Genomic DNA, 20140 nt, shown 5'->3' with positions numbered 1-20140 from the left:
GGCGAGAAATCACTTTTTGGAATTTCCCGAGTTAGAATGTTCATATTCTGCTTTTGTCAAAAGATCGTAACTATCGGCCCATTAGAAAGTGGTTGACTGTCACATGACAAATAGTCGTATTATAACTGGTCCAATTAAGAAACAATATGACAAAACGTCGTATCTACAAAGCGGGAAGCTAGAGTGTGGACATGACGCCCAGCATTGCATTATGTTCACACATTGCATGGATTTACATGTAAATGAAACCAGTTAATTACACCTGATTGTATGTGTATTTAATCCATTTATAGAACTTGCCTCATTCCTTCAACCTGTGTTAAATTCTAGATCAAAATGTCGTAACTGATATTTTCAACGACATTTCAGGTGTAAAATGTCGTAACTACATTTGTAGACCTGACACCAACTATTAAGTAGTTATCACTGTGTTAACATGTTCGCATGAGAACGACTATAACAAAATAACGTATTTTTTGAAAAATATTCAGTTTTTTGGCTCTCCTGTAAAATTTTGAAAAGTATAGTTACGAGGTTTTGTCATTTCGCTGACGATTTGAACTATTTCATCATCATTCTGAACAGTTTGTTTGAACGGTTTATAATTTTGGCATGTCTAAACCGGACTCGCGGATTCAATATTGAAAAAATAAAAATAAAAATAAATAACTACATAAAATAAATTTACAGTCAGTCAAAAAAAAACAGTTCGCCCGTAGGACTGATAGTTGCATTTTTAACTCGTCCGTTAGAATTTTTACTCGCATTTGGCGAGCGGGCGAGTACTTTCTGCACCCCTGCTCAGGGATTTGCTTGGAGATGTGCTCTTTGGGTATGCTGTTTCCATACCTTAGAGTTAGGTGGCGGTGTTTCCACACTTTGGTTCGGTGATGGTTTCTTGAACTTCTTTCATCTCAGAGTAGCTGCATCAGTTGTAGAAATGACCCTCGTGCTTGGTTCCATGCAGTGAAATCTTCACATTTTCACTGACCTCTTTGTATGGTCCATCACCGATTCCATGCTGGCTTCAGTGTTACTTACCTGTGGCACTTTCGTGAATACATTGAATTCTGTTTAATGTTCACCACCACCAATTGTCCTGTTGTGTCATATCCAGTTACAGCATGAGAATATGCATTTTCATAAATCAAGGCTAATATTCGTTCCTCGTATTCAGCCTTGATACATGTCGTCAAGAAATCGTGCCACAAAATGCTTAAATTTCATTGGATGCGATGAGATCTGATTGCAACGAATCGCAACGCTCCTTATAGATTCCCTTGTTATTGTAAACAAAGATGGCAGCGTCAGCGTCCGTGGAAACGTGTCGTGTTTGTCACGATATGTTACAAAAAAGGTTTCGGCGGTTAATTTTTGATATTGCTTTCAAGATTGTCACATGTTACCGATGCTGTGATTGGTCAGCGATGTTATCGTGTAAGGGATATAATCGGTGTTACAAATTTTCTTCCAACAGAGGGCGCTAGTAATGGATATCAGTAATCTTGACTACATGTATCAAGGCTGAATACGAGGAACGAATATTAGCCTTGATTTATGAAGATGGAGAATATGGTAATCCGAGTCTATCTCTGAACACAATTCATTATAAAATGGTTGCAGGTTGATCTGGTTGTAATTTAAGTATAATTATTTGTGTAACCTAATGGCGATAAAACCCCTGTAGTCTATGGTGTAGAAATCCACCTCATTGCCTGGCCCAATTGCCTCACGAGTATGAGGAATTGTGAGCATATCTGCTTCTTGCTGTGTACTGACACATGTGGTAGGATGGTATTTAGTACACATTTTGTTGTGTTTGTGACTGTAACTAGCGTTTTACACCAGTAAATAACTTTATCTGTCAAATGTATTATCAGATGATACTTTGTATATCTAATTAATGTCACTGATAGGAGTAGGCTTTGGCATGTATCATTATCACAAGATGGTCTACGATAGTTTTACAATGTCATAGCGCTAAGATAGCTTCGAAAATCTGTAGCCTGGTTCGTGGAAATATCTAATGTCATCTTTCATGTCAGTTATGTTAAAAAATACATCTTACACCCATGTAACCGTCTAATAGTGAATCAATGCATGCAGGAAATGCTTCTGATCATTAACAACATATATGGAAGATAAGAAGTGAATTTTTGCACCAGACACAGACTGTTGGGTTCTAACCCTGAGAAGATCACACACAGTGGTCCCAATAATTATAGGTACAGACGTAAATCACAACCAGATCAACATGCAACTAACTGATGATGAACTGGGCTGAGAAAGAACCTCAACATTACCAGGGTTGCATATAGTAAATGGATGTGACACAACAGGACAAATTGGTGGTATTGACAAAAACATTTATTGAATATATTCGGGGAAACTCCACTGGCTATATCTGAAGCTCTTAGACAGCTTGGAATTGGTGATTAACCATACTAAGAGGTCAGTACTCCATGGTACTACAGTCAAGGGTCATTTGTACAACTGATGCAACTATTCTGAGAGGAAAGAAGTTGAAGGCAGCATACCCAAACAGCATATCTCCAAGCAAATATCTGAGCTCAGGATTCCATGGTACATCCTGAGATCTAGACCCATGGTTGTATCAAGGAAGATGATAAATATTTGTACCTGTGCTGTTGTGCTGCTGAAGGTGCAAGCTGCACCAGAGGCTGTGCTAGAACTGATCAGATGCAAATGTGGCATCAGTAAGTGTTCAGGTAGATGAACCTGTAAGGAATACAACCTACAATGTACAGAACTCTACAAGTGGTGTTGATTGCTGCAATACACATGCCATTACAGACGAAGTAGATGCCTAATCAGGGGTCACACTGGAAAATAGTTTTAGCCACTTTTCAGATACATGTATGTTGGGTATTGCTTTGGAAATTATTAAGAGTGGCTACCGGTAATTTAAACAACAACAGATACTAAATGTTGTAGCACTTTGTATAAAAATTAGCAATTGGCTAATTTCGCATGAGCAGGGTGAACCCTACTAATGTGTCATTGTGAATTGCAGTTTACAATTGGTGTGTTCCTCTATTTCATTACTTTAAAATCTAGAACAAAAAAGTCATTAGTAATGCAATATTTTAATTATTATTATAATTTATTATTTAATTTATTTCATTTTATTTATTTATTTATTTATTTATTTATTTATATATTATTTTATATATTTTTTAATTATATATATATATATATATATATATATATATATATATATATATATTGGGGTGGGGGGGTGGGGGGGGGGAGTGGTGTGTTTGTATGTGGTGGAGGTTCATCTGTTTATCTAGTTAGCGATCTATATGTAGCTACTTCGTTACCTACTAACCATATTTCTCTTTGTTTAATATTGTTATCTCTATGTAAATATGTATGTGTGTCCGTCTACACTAGGTAAACAAATTATATTTAAAAGTAGCTGCTTGTAACAATCACAGAATAGATCAAAATTCTGGCATCTATCTTACTCCTAATATCTACCTGTTTCGTTTTACTCTCTACCGTTTTGCCCATTTTTGATATATTTGTGTTCACGGTATTTGATGCCGGTTGATATAGTAACATGTCGGGCAACAGTGGGGTTCTTCCATGACTGTACAACAGGAAAGCATACGGTTGATCTGATGACTGTTTTCTTGTATTTATGTTGATATAGTAACATGTCGGGCAACAGTGGGGTTCTTCTATGACTGTACAACAGGAAAGCATACGGTTGATCTGATGACTGTTTTCTTGTATTTATGTTGGGGGTTTGATATTAGTCCTTCTCCTTTTATTCATGGCTGGAGATATTCACAAAAATCCAGGCTCGATCCCAAATATCTCTATTGTTCATATTAATGTTAATGGTTTGTATAAAAAATGATTTAATCGGAAGCAAAATGAACACCTTTGATATAATAGCAGTTACCGAAACCCATTTAAATCAACATATTTCCAGCGACAGTATCTTGATCAAAGGCTACAAAGAACCTTATCGTACAGATCGACTAGTAAACACCTGGGGTGGTGTAGCAGTCTACATTAAAAACCATATTATCCCTAAACAAAGTACTGAAATGAACATACCTGGTCTTGAAGCTATTTGGGTGGAACTAAACCATAACAATTGCAAGTTCCTACGCGGTATTTCTTACAGAGTGCCATCCACTTCAGATGACATTTGGAATTTAATAGAAGAATCTTTTAATTACGGAATAAATAACCCTATCGACAACATACTAAGTGTTGGTGGTTTTAATGCAAACGTGTATGAATATTTTAACTAAAAAATAAATTATTTGTGTACTCGATTTCAGTTGACAAAACTAATCGACAAGCCAACAAGAATCACAGAAACCAGTAAAAGTACTTTAGACCTGATATTTTTTTTTTGTCCCAAACATGTAAAATACTTTAACGTGCTGACCCCTTTCTGTAGTGACCACTCGCCAGTCTCTATTCAGCTTGGTAACAATGGTAATTACGATGCAAACCACACATTCCGACGAACCATATGGGATTATTCCCTTGCAGATACCTGCGGTCTCAAAAACCTATTTCTCTGAGTTCGATTGGGACCCCATTTTTTTTATAACGACTCCGTCGACAACATTGTCACTAAAGTAACCGATATTATCTTAAATGCAGCAAAACGCTTTGTCCCATACACAAACGTTTTAATTCGTCCGAAAGATAAGTTCTTTTTATGAATGGAAATATAAGAAAACAAATCAGAAAGAGACGCAAATTACATAGAAAAGCAAAATTTAGCAATTTACCCAATGATTGGGCACAGTTTTGAACCCAGCGTAATTTGGTTATCACAGAAATTAGAAAAGCAAAATCTGACTACTACATGTATGTAAAAAAATAGATGTAATATTAATGAAGGCAATGTTAATGATAAGCAATGGTGGAAATTAGTGTCTTCGTATATAAAGCAACGAGGTTCTGCCAGTCCAGTGGTACCAAGTCTGTTAATTAATAATGTATCCATAAATGAGCAAAACGAAGTAGTAAATGTTTTTAACAATTTCTTTGTAGAGCAGGCGACGCTAGACGAACCTAACGTGGAGATCCAAGACTTAGAAATTACAACAAATATTTTGCGTGGTACTAGTGAACTTCAAAGGACATAAATCGAAGACATTTTAAATTCCCTTGACACTTCAAAATCAAATGGCCCTGATTTTATTAGTATCAAACTGCTGAAAATATTTTCTCAAGAACTTTGGCGGCCCTTAACTCTTCTTTTCAATTTATCAGTATCAACCTCGTATTTCCCAAGCCTTTGGAAAAAAAACCCCTAGTGTTTCACCAATCCATAAAAAGGGTAGTATTCATGGTATAAACAATTATAGACCGATATCTCTATTACAACTTTATATGTCAATATACAGATCAAGGTAAAGAAGTAAGAGCAGTATTCTGTGATATAAGTAAGACATTCGACAGGGTTTGGCATAAAGGTCTAGATTACAAATTAAGGTCCGTAGGTATCACAAATAATTTATTGGACAAGTTTAAACACTACTTGACAGACCGCAAGCAACGTGTAGTTTTACAAGGTTACTCCTCAATGGATAAACATCTCCCCGCGGGCGTACCCCAAGGCTCTGTCTTAGGACCTCTTTTATTTTTAATATATATTAATGATGTTGTCCAAGGGATAAATTCTAATGAACGATTATTTGCCGATGATACTTCACTGTACATTACTATAGAAAATCCTGAAGGATGTAGTAAGATTATGAATTCAGACTTAGAACATATAAATGACTGAGCAAAATGTTGGCTAAAAACCGAAACTGACATTTACTAGAAAAAATAAGCCATTTTTGAAACCTCAATTGTACCTAGATAACGTTACTATGAAAGAAACTAACCATCACAAACATTTAGGATTAACATTTCAAAACAGTGGCGAATGGTATCTTCATATACAGATCATTATTGAAACAAACCAAGCAAAATGACAAATTTTCTCCGCTCGCTAAAATATCTAGATATATTGTTAAAATATATTGTTCCTTTATTCTTCCAGTCTTTGATTATGCTGACATAATTTGGGATAACTGTACCCTTTATCTATCAGAGCAGTTAGAAAATATCCAGCTTGATGTTTTACGCACTATGGGGCTGTTCGTGGGACAGCTCACTAATCGCTGTACAAAGAAACGGGACTTATACTGAGAGGAGGAGACAAAGTATGTATGATGTACAGAATATGTAACGGTCTCTCTCCTGGATATTTGTCTATCCAACTACCTCGAACTGTCGGTCAAACAAACAGATACTCCCTGCGGAATACCGAACACTTTCAATCATATCTATGTCGTTCGAAATTATATTCTGAATCTTTCTTCCCATCTAGCATTAACTTATGGAACAATTTATCAAAGAATATTAAAAATTCCACATCAATCAGTTCTTTTAAGAAAAAAGTAAAAGCAAAAGATATGGCAGTCCCTGCACCTTTTTATGAGAGCAAAAAAGCTACAAATACTGCACTGCAGACTTCAGTTAGGAATAAGTGATCTAAACGGCCACAAATTTACACGCTTCGTTGGAGATAATCCACATTGTACCTGTGGTCTTCACGTGGAAGACTCGGAACATTTCCTGTTATTCTGCCCTCTATATAATAGAGAGCGCCAGTCCTACTTTTCCAGGTTAAATCATTTAAATTTAAATATCAACACATTAATATATGGCGATCCCAACTTAATACTACAGGAAACCAGTCTCATCTGCAAAGCAATTCACAATTTCATTGCTGAAAGCAAACGTTTTGACTGATAAAACCGTTCACCTTCTCCTTTATTCTCCTTGTCTCTCTCTGTTTTAATCTATATACAAATATTGATATTATGACAGGTTAAATATACAATAGTTTTATATTCTTCAACACTAAATGTATATTTTGTACTTTCTATGTTGACCAGTTAATATTTCAGTTGTATAATGTAGGGAAAGGTCTTTATATAGACTATGCCTGTTGACCAATCCCATTTGTTAATATAAACAGAAATAAATGTTGTTTAAATCAGATCAAGATTGTGAGTTGAAATAGCAGATCAGGATGGTGAATTGAAATAGCAGCAGATCAAGATGGTCAGTTGAAATGGCAAATCAAGATGGTCAGTTGAAATGGCAGAACAGGATGGTCAGTTGAAATAACAGCAGATCAAGATGGTGAGTTGAGCTAGCAGCAGATCAAGATGGTAAGTTGAAATAGCAGGTCAGGATGGTGAGTTGAAATAGCAGCAGATCAAGATGGTGAGTTGAAATGGCAGATCAGGATGGTGAGTTGAAATAGCAGCAGATCAAGATGGTGAGTTGAAATAGCAGCAGATCAAGATGGTGAGTTGAAATGGCAGATCAGGATGGTGAGTTGAAATAACATATCAAGATGGCGAGTTGAAATAGCAGCAGATCAAGATGGTGAGTTGAAATGGCAGATCAGGATGGTGAGTTGAAATAGCAGCAGATCAAGATGGTGAGTTGAAATAGCAGCAGATCAAGATGGTGAGTTGAAATGGCAGATCAGGATGGTGAGTTGAAATAACATATCAAGATGGCGAGTTGAAATAGCAGCAGATCAAGATGGTGAGTTGAAATGGCAGATCAGGATGGTGAGTTGAAATAACAGATCAAGATGGTGAGTTGAAATAACAGATCAAGATAGTGAGTTGGAATAGCAGATCAGGATAGTGAGTTGTAATAGCAGACCAAGATGGTGAGTTGAAATAGCAGCAGATCAAGATGGTGAGTTGAAATGGCAGATCAGGATGGTGAGTTGAAATAACAGATCAAGATGGTGAGTTGAAATAACAGATCAAGATAGTGAGTTGGAATAGCAGATCAGGATAGTGAGTTGTAATAGCAGATCAAGATGGTGAGTTGAAATAGCAGATCAAGATGGTGAGTTGAAATAGCAGATCAAGTTAGTGAGTTGAAATAGAAGATCAGGATGGTGAGTTGAAATAGCAGATCAAGATGGTGAGTTGAAATAGCAGATCAAGACAGTGAGTTGTAATAGCATAACAGGATGGTCAGTTGAAATAGCAGATCAGGATAGTGATTTGAAATAGCATATCAGGATGGTCAGATGAAATAGCAGATCAGGATAGTGATTTGAAATAGCATATCAGGATGGTCAGTTGAAATAACAGATCAAGGAAGGAAGGAAATGTTTTATTTAACGACACACACAATGCATTTTATTTACGGTTATGTGGCGTCAGACACATGGTTAAGGACCACACACATATTGAGAGAGGAAATCCTCTGTCGCCACTTCATAGACTACTCTTTTTGATTAGCAACAGGGAATATTTTATATGCATCATCCCACAGACAGGATAGTATATACCACGGCCTTTGTTACACAAGTTGTGGAACACTGGATGGAACGAGAAATAGCCCAATGGGTCCACTGACGGAGATCGATACTAGAACGACTGCGCATCAAACGAAAGGTTTACCACTGGTCTACCTCACGCGCTAATATCAGATCAGAATGGTTAGTTGAAACACCAAATACGGATGGTGAGTTTAAATAACAGATCTGGATGGTGAGTTGAAATAGCAGATCAGGATGGTGAGTTTAAATAGCAGATCAGGATGGTGAGTTTAAATAGCAGATCAGTGTTGTGCGAGTATTTGTTCTAACTTCCCAGCCTACTCCCCTGCTTTTTGAAATGAGATACACGAAATCGGATCGTTTTATTTTTTTCTGACAATCGCTTACGGACACCAACGAACGAACATAGACTCATTTTTGAACGAGAGGACGAGCTCTCGTGAACGATTCAGTATGGAGTATATAGAATATATTATGGCGAGTGCTCACGTGAACGGTCCAAAATGGTTAAGTTTCTATTTGCAGGAGACTTCCGGGTGACTATGGAGGAATTCCGACAGGCGATCACAGAGCTGAGTAGACTGGAATAAAGAGGATAAGACCAGAGAGAGAGAGAGAGAGAGAGAGAGAGAGAGAGAGAGAGAGAGAGAGAGAGAGAGAGAGAGAGAGAGAGAGAGAGAGAGAGAGAGAAAGTCATTATGCAAATAAGTAACAAAATCAACTTTACACGTTTTTAAATTAACTGGAATTGTACCATGCCCCACTAGAAATCGCTCTGCTGTCGTTAAATTGCATCTTCTATTCTAGACCCTGTATCTGAATGCCACGTGGACTGTTAGTGACAAATAAAACATGATATCTAAATATTCTTTGTTGTGTGTTTTTTTCTTTGAGGAGTGGGTGAGTGGGTGATAGTTTTTGACACAACATATTCCTTCTTATTAGGTGTTTTTGCACATCATAACGGTCCCAAGGCCCCAAAGGTTTGTCCTTTATTATGAGTTAATAAAGATCTGTTTATTTGTCGAGTCGCTCTGCTGTGCATTCCCTTGTCCGTTCCTTATTTACTATGTCCGATCATCCTTTTAAAATATGCAAGTGGTTTGTGAACAATATCTTTAAATATGCAAGTGCTTTGTGAACAAAACCTATAAATATGCAAATGCTTTGGAAACAATATTTATAAATATGTACGTGCTTTGTGAACAATATAAATACAAAATTGCTTTGTGAATAATATCTTCAAAAATGCAAGTTTTTTGTGAACAAAATCTATAAATATGCAAGTGCTTTGTGAACAATATCTATAAATATGCAAGTGCTTTGTGAACAATATTTAAAAAATATGCAAATGCTTTGTGAACAATATTTATAAATATACAAACGCTTTATGAATAATATCTGGAAATGTATACAATTTGACCTTTCTCCCAATATCAGAATGCGGCCCGCAGTGGAATGCTTGGTGAACTAGGTCTGGAAATATGCACAGGTTGACCCTTACCTGTTTAGGAATGATAAAATCTAGCTTGGAAACGACTATGACTCTAGATACTTTGACACTTACACCTTTAGGAATAAAATGAATGGATAAATGGTACACGACATCCAGCACAAAAATACACATCGGCCATTGGATGTGAAACAAAGGTAAGTACAGGGATAATGTAAATTAGGTTGGAAACTGCCACGATTTTGCAGTGGGAGACAGAAACAGTTCGCACGTACGGAAACTGATCATCTAAACAATAAAATCTAAGTAATGTCTGATTACAGTTGCCCCCAAAACAGTGAAAAATATGCCATAGTGTTTTATTTTTTAAAACATCTAGGGTCCGTCACTTTAAAATGTACTCTTTTCCGTTCCTTCATTGATACACACACATACATGGTTTTCTTACACACCCATTGGTGAATGAATGAATGTTGGAATGATGGAAATCGATTAGACTGTGACATACAGTTAATCTGACATTCATGTGTCTGTGACGCGTAAGTCAGCTACAAGTGCAACAACTGTAAATAACTTTTAGTCGAAAAAGATGTTAAAATTTGCTTAAAACGTGGGTTTTTGAGGATATGTAAGAAATAGAATAATACATTCACATTAGTGTCCGTTAGATACCATTTACCTCACAACTCGTTGTTTAAAAACATATCAAACTCCTTTTTGCTCGTTAGATACATTTTAAAACAACTCGTTGTGAGATAAATAGTATCTAACGGTCACTCGTGTATTATTCTCTATATACACAACTCGTTGTGAGATAAATGGTATCTAACGGTCACTCGTGTATTATTCTCTATATACACAACTCGTTGTGAGATAAATGGTATCTAACGGCCACTCATCCATTATTCTCTATATAAACAACTCGTTGCGAGATAAATGGTATCTAACGGCCACTCGTGTATTATTCTCTATATAAACAACTCGTTGCGAGATAAATAGTATCTAAAGGTCACTCGTGTATTATTCTCTATATACACAACTCGTTGTGAGATAAATGGTATCTAACGGTCACTCGTGTATTATTCTCTATATACACAACTCGTTGTGAGATAAATGGTATCTAACGGTCACTCGTGTATTATTCTCTATATACACAACTCGTTGTGAGATAAATGGTATCTAACGGCCACTCGTGTATTATTCTCTATATAAACAACTCGTTGCGAGATAAATGGTATCTAACGGCCACTCGTGTATTATTCTCTATATAAACAACCCGTTGCGAGATAAATGGTATCTAACGGCCACTCATGCATTATTCTCTATATAAACAACTCGTTGTGAGATAAATGGTATCTAACGGCCACTCATGTATTATTCTCTGTATAAACAACTCGTTGTGAGATAATGGTATTTAACGACTACTCGTCCATTATTATCTATATAAACAACTCGTTGTGAGATAAATGGTATCTAACGGCCACTCATCCACTATTATCTATATAAACAACTCGTTGTGAGATAAATGGTATCTAACGGCCACTCATGTATTATTCTCTATATAAAAAACTCGTTGTGAGATAAATGATATCTAACGGCCACTCATGTATTATTCTCTATATAAACAACTCGTTGTGAGATAAATGGTATCTAACGGCCACTCATACATTATGCTCTATATATAAACAACTCGTTGTGAGATAAATGGTATCTAACGACCACTCATCCATTATTATCTATATAAACAACTCGTTGTGAGATAAATGGTATCTAACGGCCACTCATACATTATACTCTATATATAAACAACTCGTTGTGAGATAAATGGTATCTAACGGCCGCTCATGTAGTATTCTCTATATAAACAACTCGTTGCCAGATAAATGGTATCTAACGGCCGCTCATGTAGTATTCTCTATATAAACAACTCGTTGGGAGATAAATGGTATCTAACGGCCGCTCATGTATTATTGTCTATATAAACAACTCGTTGCGAGATAAACGGTATCTAACGGCCGCTCATGTAGTATTCTCTATATAAACAACTCGCTGCGAGATAAATGGTATCTAACGGCCGCTCATGTAGTATTCTCTATATAAACAACTCGTTGTGAGATAAATGGTATCTAACGGCCGCTCATGTAGTATTCTCTATATAAACAACTCGTTGTGAGATAAATGGTATCTAACGGCCACTAATGTAGTATTCTCAATATAAACAACTCGTTGTGAGATAAATGGTATCTAACGGCCACTCATGTAGTACTCTCTATATAAACAACTCGTTGTGAGATAAATGGTATCTAATGGTCACTCATGTATCATTCTCTAGGTTGCACTATACCAATTAATTTCCGGCTGGGTCGAAGTTCGAGGTGTACCGAACTTTTGATAGAGAAGTTAACACCACAAGTCCTGTGATTGGTTATAAATGTGAGTGTGTTGGTTGTAAAAAAAATTAGTTTCATCTGGGCTAAAAATGTATGCAATTTTATTTGATGTAGTACCACCGTGTCAAGTACCCTTGTGCTTGGAACATGTATGGGGTACCTGTAAAAAAACCAGTACAAAAATTTTGTGCGAAACTAGGGGTGTTGCAGAAACATCTGGTTATACCGAAAATGAGCCATGAAAGGTACCATTTTCTGCAGTTAATACTTTGAGGTAGGGGTTGTAGTACTGATATTTATGGGTCACAGTTTGGTTGATATATTGCATATAGTGTTTTTAAACACAAACGTTAACATGGTCGCCTATGGGATTTGAATTGGTATAGTCCAACCTATAGCACATATTCAGTGCATAATAAAAAAGATTATGATTTTTGTGATTTAATTAAATTAAACTACACTATTTGATTAATTAGCCGTCACTCGGCCATGCAAGTTCACAATGACCTTGACCTTGACAATAATTACTGTACATAGCTCTGAATGGAGTTTGAACAAAAATTAGCACTGAGGAAAAGTTGGTTTTGGCCTATAATTCATACTATACAGATTTGAATGTTCTTATTTACATGGTGTTTGACTTGCCATATACAACTGCTCTTAAATATGTTAATATATCTAGGCAGTCTGAACTTAGATTTTAATAGCAATTTATTTTTATATTAAAAATAACATGTGCCAATATTGGGATAATGTCTTTAACTTCTATAAACATAGTTAATGTTTCATGTGTGTACTTCTGATAGCTTAACTTTTTAAAGACCTTGATTTTTATTGTCCTTTTGGCATATTTATAGGGTGCTAAGTCATATTTTAGACACATTTGTAGTTTTAGGGGAAACATTTTTTTACTTTGAAGAATTTTTTTACCAAAGCCATAATTAAAAATGTTGTCACTATTGTGCCTTCTGTTCTCATTTATACATAACAATAAGCTTGTTAAACATATCTTTAGGTCTCCAGATCAAATCTTTTTTTTAAATAATCACTTAGTTTGCTCCCATGAAGTGTATTTTAAGTGTATACTAGATTTGGAACCAATTTTTCCAGATTTGATTATCTACCTTGGTGTAATTTAATGATTTATTTTATTGTTAATGCTGTATTATCCAATGTTAATAGCTAAATGATATGCTGGATTACAGATTGTAGGAATACATCCAATATACATATTGTATTGATCTGGATTAGAAAATAATGCAATCAAATAGATGTTCGGGTAATTATGTCACTTAAAAACAGGTTTTTTTAGTAATGAATCAAAAATAAATATGCGAAAGCTGCATGATAATTCCAGATATCACTAATTTTTAAAACCTCCAACTACAGTAGGGTATACATAAAATATAGTCAGGAATATTGGTGGCTGCCAATGGTTTTGATGGTCCAATTTGAAAATCTGCATAGCTGATGGATTTGAAATTCCCGCACATGATAACTTGAAGATGCCCACACTCAGCATACAGGATTTTCTTCCAACAGTGATGTGCAGGACATTAAGTCATTACTTCATACAGATGCAGTCATGTTGGTTTTCCCTTCCTCAGACATTGTATTTTTTTAATACTGATATTTCTTTGATGTGCCTATTGAGGTCTTCATAATCTAGGGGTCAGTCAAGTACATGTGTTTCAATGGAATAAGTTTAAGGAGTTGAGGTACTCTGAATAGCCATGCTGTCTCTACATATATAGCTGAGCACACACACACATCTGACAATAAATATCTTCAGGAGTATTATTTAAAAAAAAAAAATTTGTTCAAATATGACATATTGCATTTGTACAAAACTGTACAAAATACATGTGTTTTGTGAGGTGTACATTAAATTAGGTTGCACTGTAGAAACAACAGTTTCAGTGAGGTTGTCAGTTTATGTCAGAAGACACCAGATCCTGGTTGTCATAAAAACACATGATTCACCACCTTTTGAAACATGTATGTTATCAGTATAGGTTGCACTATACCAATTAATTTCCGGCTGGGTCGAAGTTCGAGGTGTACCGAACTTTTGATAGAGAAGTTAACACCACAAGTCCTGTGATTGGTTATAAATGTGAGTGTGTTGGTTGTAAAAAAAATTAGTTTCATCTGGGCTAAAAATGTATGCAATTTTATTTGATGTAGTACCACCGTGTCAAGTAGCCTTGTGCTTGGAACATGTATGGGGTACCTGTAAAAAAACAGTACAAAAATTTTGTGCGAAACTAGGGGTGTTGCAGAAACATCTGGTTATACCGAAAATGAGCCATGAAAGGTACCATTTTCTGCAGTTAATACTTTGAGGTAGGGGTTGTAGTACTGATATTTATGGGTCACAGTTTGGTTGATATATTGCATATAGTGTTTTTAAACACAAACGTTAACATGGTCGCCTATGGGATTTGAATTGGTATAGTCCAACCTATATATACACAATTCGTTGTGAGATAAATGGTATCTAACGGCCACTCATCCATTATTATCAATGTCAAATGTTTAGCTTTACTACTGGATTTTCAAGGAAAGAAATAAGGGAATAATTGTTTTATGACACCTCAGCGCATATTAAAGGCGCTCAATCACGGATTTAGTGGGCCTTATTTCTCTAAATATGGATTATAAATGAAAATTACATTCATTTGAAATACCAAATCTAGTTAGTGTATGATCCAAACCATTTTAATTAAACTACGATTGAGGGAATTCCATGAAACGCTTCATTTTTAAAATTTGGAAGTCTTCTTGTGAAACGTCATAAAAATACGACAAAACAGACTCGTAGTGATGAGGCTGTATATACGACAACCGTATAATATATTTTAAAATTTTATATAAACGACCGCCGAGACTATATCATAAAATAATCTTTTTAAATATATTATTTCATGACGAAATTACTGCGAATACGCTAAAATAAAATAATAAACAATCGGAACATGAACTCGCCATTTATTATTATTATTATTATTATCAGGCGCGTGTGCATGAAATTTAGCAGGGGAGAGAGTCCAGACGGTTACACCGCTATAGTGTTTGGTTCGAAAACGGATAACATGTTTTCCAGCGTCACAAATGTGGCATACGACCAGCCAGTCGATTTTCGTTAAACGTTTGCAAATTATTTTGACTGATTTGTAAAGTGGTCATTCGGTTTAATGTACAGCGTAAAAAAAAACCCAAACAAAACAAACAAACAACAAAACAAAACAGTATAGGGTCCTACTGTCGCATGTTTTGCCGTTCAAATGTTGGCTTAATTATTAATTAACCCAGTTGAATCCAGTTCTACGTGCAGGGCCAAGTTCAGCCTGCAGTTTGTGCGTATGTGCATGCACATTAACCGTGCATTTTTATAGACCCCCCACCGATAAAACACCGCCCCATCCACTCCAAAAAGGTAGTAGTAGACTAATAATAATAATAATAATAATACTAATACTACTACTAATAATAATACACTATTGTTGTTGTTGTTGTAATAATTGTTATTATTATTATTATTGTTATTATTATTATTACATGTATTATAATGTTTGGTAAAATCACGTCGCGGTGGGGTCGGTGGGGGCGGTTGTTACAGAAACATTACATAAATTTAGAGGGGGACCCGGGAGTGGTCTCACCGTTACTGGTATACTGACTAAATACCGCAAAATAACCTTTTAGTCATATTTATTTGCGATAAAATTAACTTGAAATTTTTTTTACGTTAAGGAGCCTCAAAATTGCAATCAGAGAAAAATTATTGAGTTCAAGCCTTGTTGTTAGTTTGTGTACTGCCCGAAGTTAGTTTCTTTTTCAGATAATCTACCTCAGCAGCTGATAATTTTTATTTATTTATTTATTTATTATTAATTTTTGTTAGTACTGTAGGGGCAATATTACGTTATTCATAGATTCATATACCCCCTCCCCCCGTCTCCTCTGTTCAGAAAAAACGCACTGTTCGTACAGTACTTGGTATGTATTCCTCCTGTTCCAGATGGTTCGGTAATATGGACCAATCAATACTTATTTATCGCCTATATACATGTGTGCTGTGAATATAGCCAGCCCTCGTTAGCGGAGGCTCTATACACGGCCGTCGTATATATATAGTCACATCGTATATAAACACCGTCTAGTTCAGAGTATTCTTTTAAAATGTTACAATTCCTATCCCAAGTTTGCTGTTATGGCATATATTTGACAAGGTGGAAAATGAAGATGTTTGTGATTATGATGTTAGAGGTTTTTGCGTACGACTAACGATAAATTTACCTATAGATGCAAAGGCCTAACCAGTCGGGATTGTCGACGTTTAACATGCTTCTGTTATTAAAATAAATTAATGTATAAGCTTATTATCATTCAGTACATGTTTATATTAATTTTTAATAACTTATTTTCATTGTTATTTTTTTTTCTATTTACCCTATGTCGCAGAGGACGGTAAAGCGTTCTCGTTACACGAGCTTTGTAAATCGTTTTGACACTGCGGTTATTCGGGGGATGCCCGTCACGTGACTCAAAATAATACGTCACACCTCTGCTTTACAAATAGCCGTTATTTTTCGCCGAATCAATTAGTTTTACAAAATATCAGAAATAAGTGAGTTATGGTAATTATGTAGATGGTTAAATAAAGTACTTTTAGCGACAAATGTATATATTTTCAGATAATATTTTGTTAGGTCATTAATTAGGTCAACCATCCGTGACAGAGCGCCTTTAAACTGTGGCGTTTTGCTGTCTAAAACAATTATTATGTGGTTATTTCGATATTTGGTCAATAGCGGAAAAGTTAAGAAACTTTATGATAAGTTAGTTTGTTTTGCTCAACGACACCACGAGAACAAATAGATGTTTTTAATCATTGGCTATTGGATGTCAAACATTTGGTAATTTTTTATATATAGTCTTAGAAAGGAACCCCGCTACATTTTGTTTTCATTAGTAGCAAGGGAGCTTTTATATGCACCATCCCACATACAGGGTAGCACTTACAATGATCTTTGATATACCAGTCGTGGTGCACTGGCTGGAACGAGAAATAGTCTAATGGACCCAATGAAGGGGATCGATCCGAGATCGACCGAGCATCAGGCGAGCGCCTTACCACTGGGCTACGCCCCGCCACTCCACCTAATGATAAATGAATCTTCATCGGCTGTTGGGTGTCAAATAGTTTTCCATTAATAGCAAGGAATATTTTATATACACCATCCAACATACAAGATAGCACATACCATGGTCTTTGATATACCAGTCGTGGTGCGCTGGCATGGACGAGAAATAGCCCAATGAACCCACTAAAGAGGGTCGATGCTAGACCGACCGCACATCAGGCGAGCGTTTTGCAATACACAGGATACTACACGTCATGGCTTTTGATGTACCAGTCGTGGAGCCCTGGGTTTTCGGGACACTTCAGAGTTAGGGGATATTGCGCACCCCCTCTCTGCCCCTGGATCTGCAGCTGAGATAAACTTAATGATGTTCGTTGATCTATGGACAATGTAAAACACATCCTATTCGTTATCAATATAATTAAACAGCAGCCAGTACCCACATACACATATGGCGATAACTAGTTAACTATTAGGTGTGGATCCGGGATATATATATATATATATATATATATATATATATATATATATATATATATATATATATATATATATATATATAATCTATCTATGTATGTATGTATGTGTGTATGTGTGTATGTGTGTATCTGTCTGTCTGTCTGTCTGTTTGTCTGTGTGTGTGTGTGTTGTTACCAGAGTGGTTTTTGGTATTATCTGGCGAGCATAATACATTATTTTTATTCCTAATATATGACATTGACGATACCGAAATACACGGAGGTAATAATATCTTTATCATATAATCTCAAGCTTAATACTAATATGTTAGAAATCGGACAATCCCTTTTGTTAGAAATGAGACAATCGCCTTAGTAGACATCAAACAATCCCCTTGTTAGACATCAAACAATCCCCTTGTTAGACATCAAACAATACCCTTGTTAGACATCAAACAATCCCCTTGTTAGACATCAAACAATACCCTTGTTAGAAATGAGACAATCCACTTGTTAGAAATGAGACAATCTCCTTGTTAGAAATGAGACAATTCTCTTGTTAGAAATGAGACAATCCTCTTGTTAGAAATGAGACACACGATATGTTAGACATTAGACAATCCCCGTGTTAGACATTAGAGAATCCCCGTGCTAGACTTCAGACAATCTTCGTGTTAGAAATGAGATAATCCCCTTGTTAGAAATCAGACAATCCCCTTGTTAGAAATCAGACAATCCCCTTATTAGACATCAGACAATCTCCTTGTTAGACATCAGACAATCCCCTGATTAGACATCAGACAATCTCCTTGTTAGACATCAGACAATCCCCTTATTAGACATCAGACAATCCCCTTGTTAGAAATCAGACAATCCCCTTATTAGACATCAGAGAATCCTCTTGTTAGACATCAGACAATCCGCTTGTTAGACATCAGACAATCCCCTTGTTAGACATCAGACAATCCTCTTGTTAGACATCAAACAATCTCCTTGTTAGACATCAGCCAATCTTCTTGTTAGAAATGAGACACTCCCTGTGTTAGATATCAGACAACCACTTTGTCAGAATCAGACAATCCCCTTGTTAGAATCAGACAATGCCTTTGTTAGAAATAGACAATCTCATTGTTAGAAATAGACAATCTCCTTGTTAGAAATAAGACAATATCCTTTTAGAAATCAGACAATCCCCGTGTTAGACATCAGACAATCCCCTTGTTAGAAATAAGACAATCTCCTTGTTAGAAATAAGACAATCTCCTTGTTAGACATCAGACAATCCCCTTGTTAGAAATAAGACAATCTCCTTGTTAGACATCAGACAATCCCCTTGTTAGAAATAAGACAATCCCCTTGTTAAAAATAAGACAATCCCCTTGTTAGAAATCAGACAATCCACTTGTTAGAAATAAGACAATCCCCGTGTTAGACATCAGACAATCCCCTTGTTAGAATCAGACAATGCCTTTGTTAGAAATGACAATCTCATTGTTAGAAATAGACAATCTCATTGTTAGAAATAAGACAATATCCTTTTAGAAATCAGACAATCCCCGTGTTAGACATCAGACAATCCCCTTGTTAGAAATAAGACAATCTCCTTGTTAGAAATAAGACAATCTCCTTGTTAGACATCAGACAATCCCCTTGTTAGAAATAAGACAATCTCCTTGTTAGACATCAGACAATCCCCTTGTTAGAAATAAGACAATCCCCTTGTTAAAAATAAGACAATCCCCTTGTTAGAAATCAGACAATCCACTTGTTAGAAATAAGACAATCCCCGTGTTAGACATCAGACAATCCCCTTGTTAGAAATAAGACAATCTCCTTGTTAGAAATAAGACAATCTCCTTGTTAGAAATAAGACAATCTACTTGTTAGACATCAGACAATCCCCTTGTTAGAAATAAGACAATTCCCTTGTTAGACATCAGACAATCCCCGTGTTAGACATCAGACAATCCCCTTGTTAGAAATAAGACAATTCCCTTGTTAGACATCAGACAATCCCCGTGTTAGACATCAGACAATCCCCTTGTTAGAAATAAGACAATTCCCTTGTTAGACATCAGACAATCCCCTTGTTAGAAATAAGACAATCTCCTTGTTAGAAATAAGACAATCCCCGTGTTAGAAATAAGACAATCTCCTTGTTAGAAATAAGACAATCCCCGTGTTAGAAATAAGACAATCTCCTTGTTAGAAATAAGACAATTCCCTTGTTAGACATCAGACAATCCCCTTGTTATAAATAAGACAATCTCCTTGTTAGACATCAGGCAATCCCCGTGTTAGACATCAGACAATCCCTT

The 20140-nt window shown here is 35.9% G+C and overlaps 1 protein-coding gene across 3 annotated transcripts in view; it reads right to left on the bottom strand.

The window, feature by feature from the left end:
• The window catches only part of LOC121377049 (transmembrane protein 241-like), a 135220-nt gene that overhangs the window by 67716 nt on the left and 47364 nt on the right, over nt 1–20140 (bottom strand). Inside the window, exon 1 of one of the 3 annotated variants that reach the window (XM_041504904.1) lies at nt 2641–2738. The exons of the other annotated variants lie outside the window; for them this stretch is intronic. The gene's annotated coding sequence lies outside the window, so the exon portion shown is untranslated. Of the gene's footprint in view, nt 1–2640; nt 2739–20140 lie in introns of those variants that run through there. 3 annotated transcript variants of the gene reach the window in all.

Source organism: Gigantopelta aegis, chromosome 7, assembly GCF_016097555.1.
Source record: "Gigantopelta aegis isolate Gae_Host chromosome 7, Gae_host_genome, whole genome shotgun sequence".
NCBI classification, from domain to species: Eukaryota; Metazoa; Mollusca; class Gastropoda; order Neomphalida; family Peltospiridae; genus Gigantopelta; species Gigantopelta aegis.
This window is presented reverse-complemented; position numbering and strand designations above follow the sequence as displayed.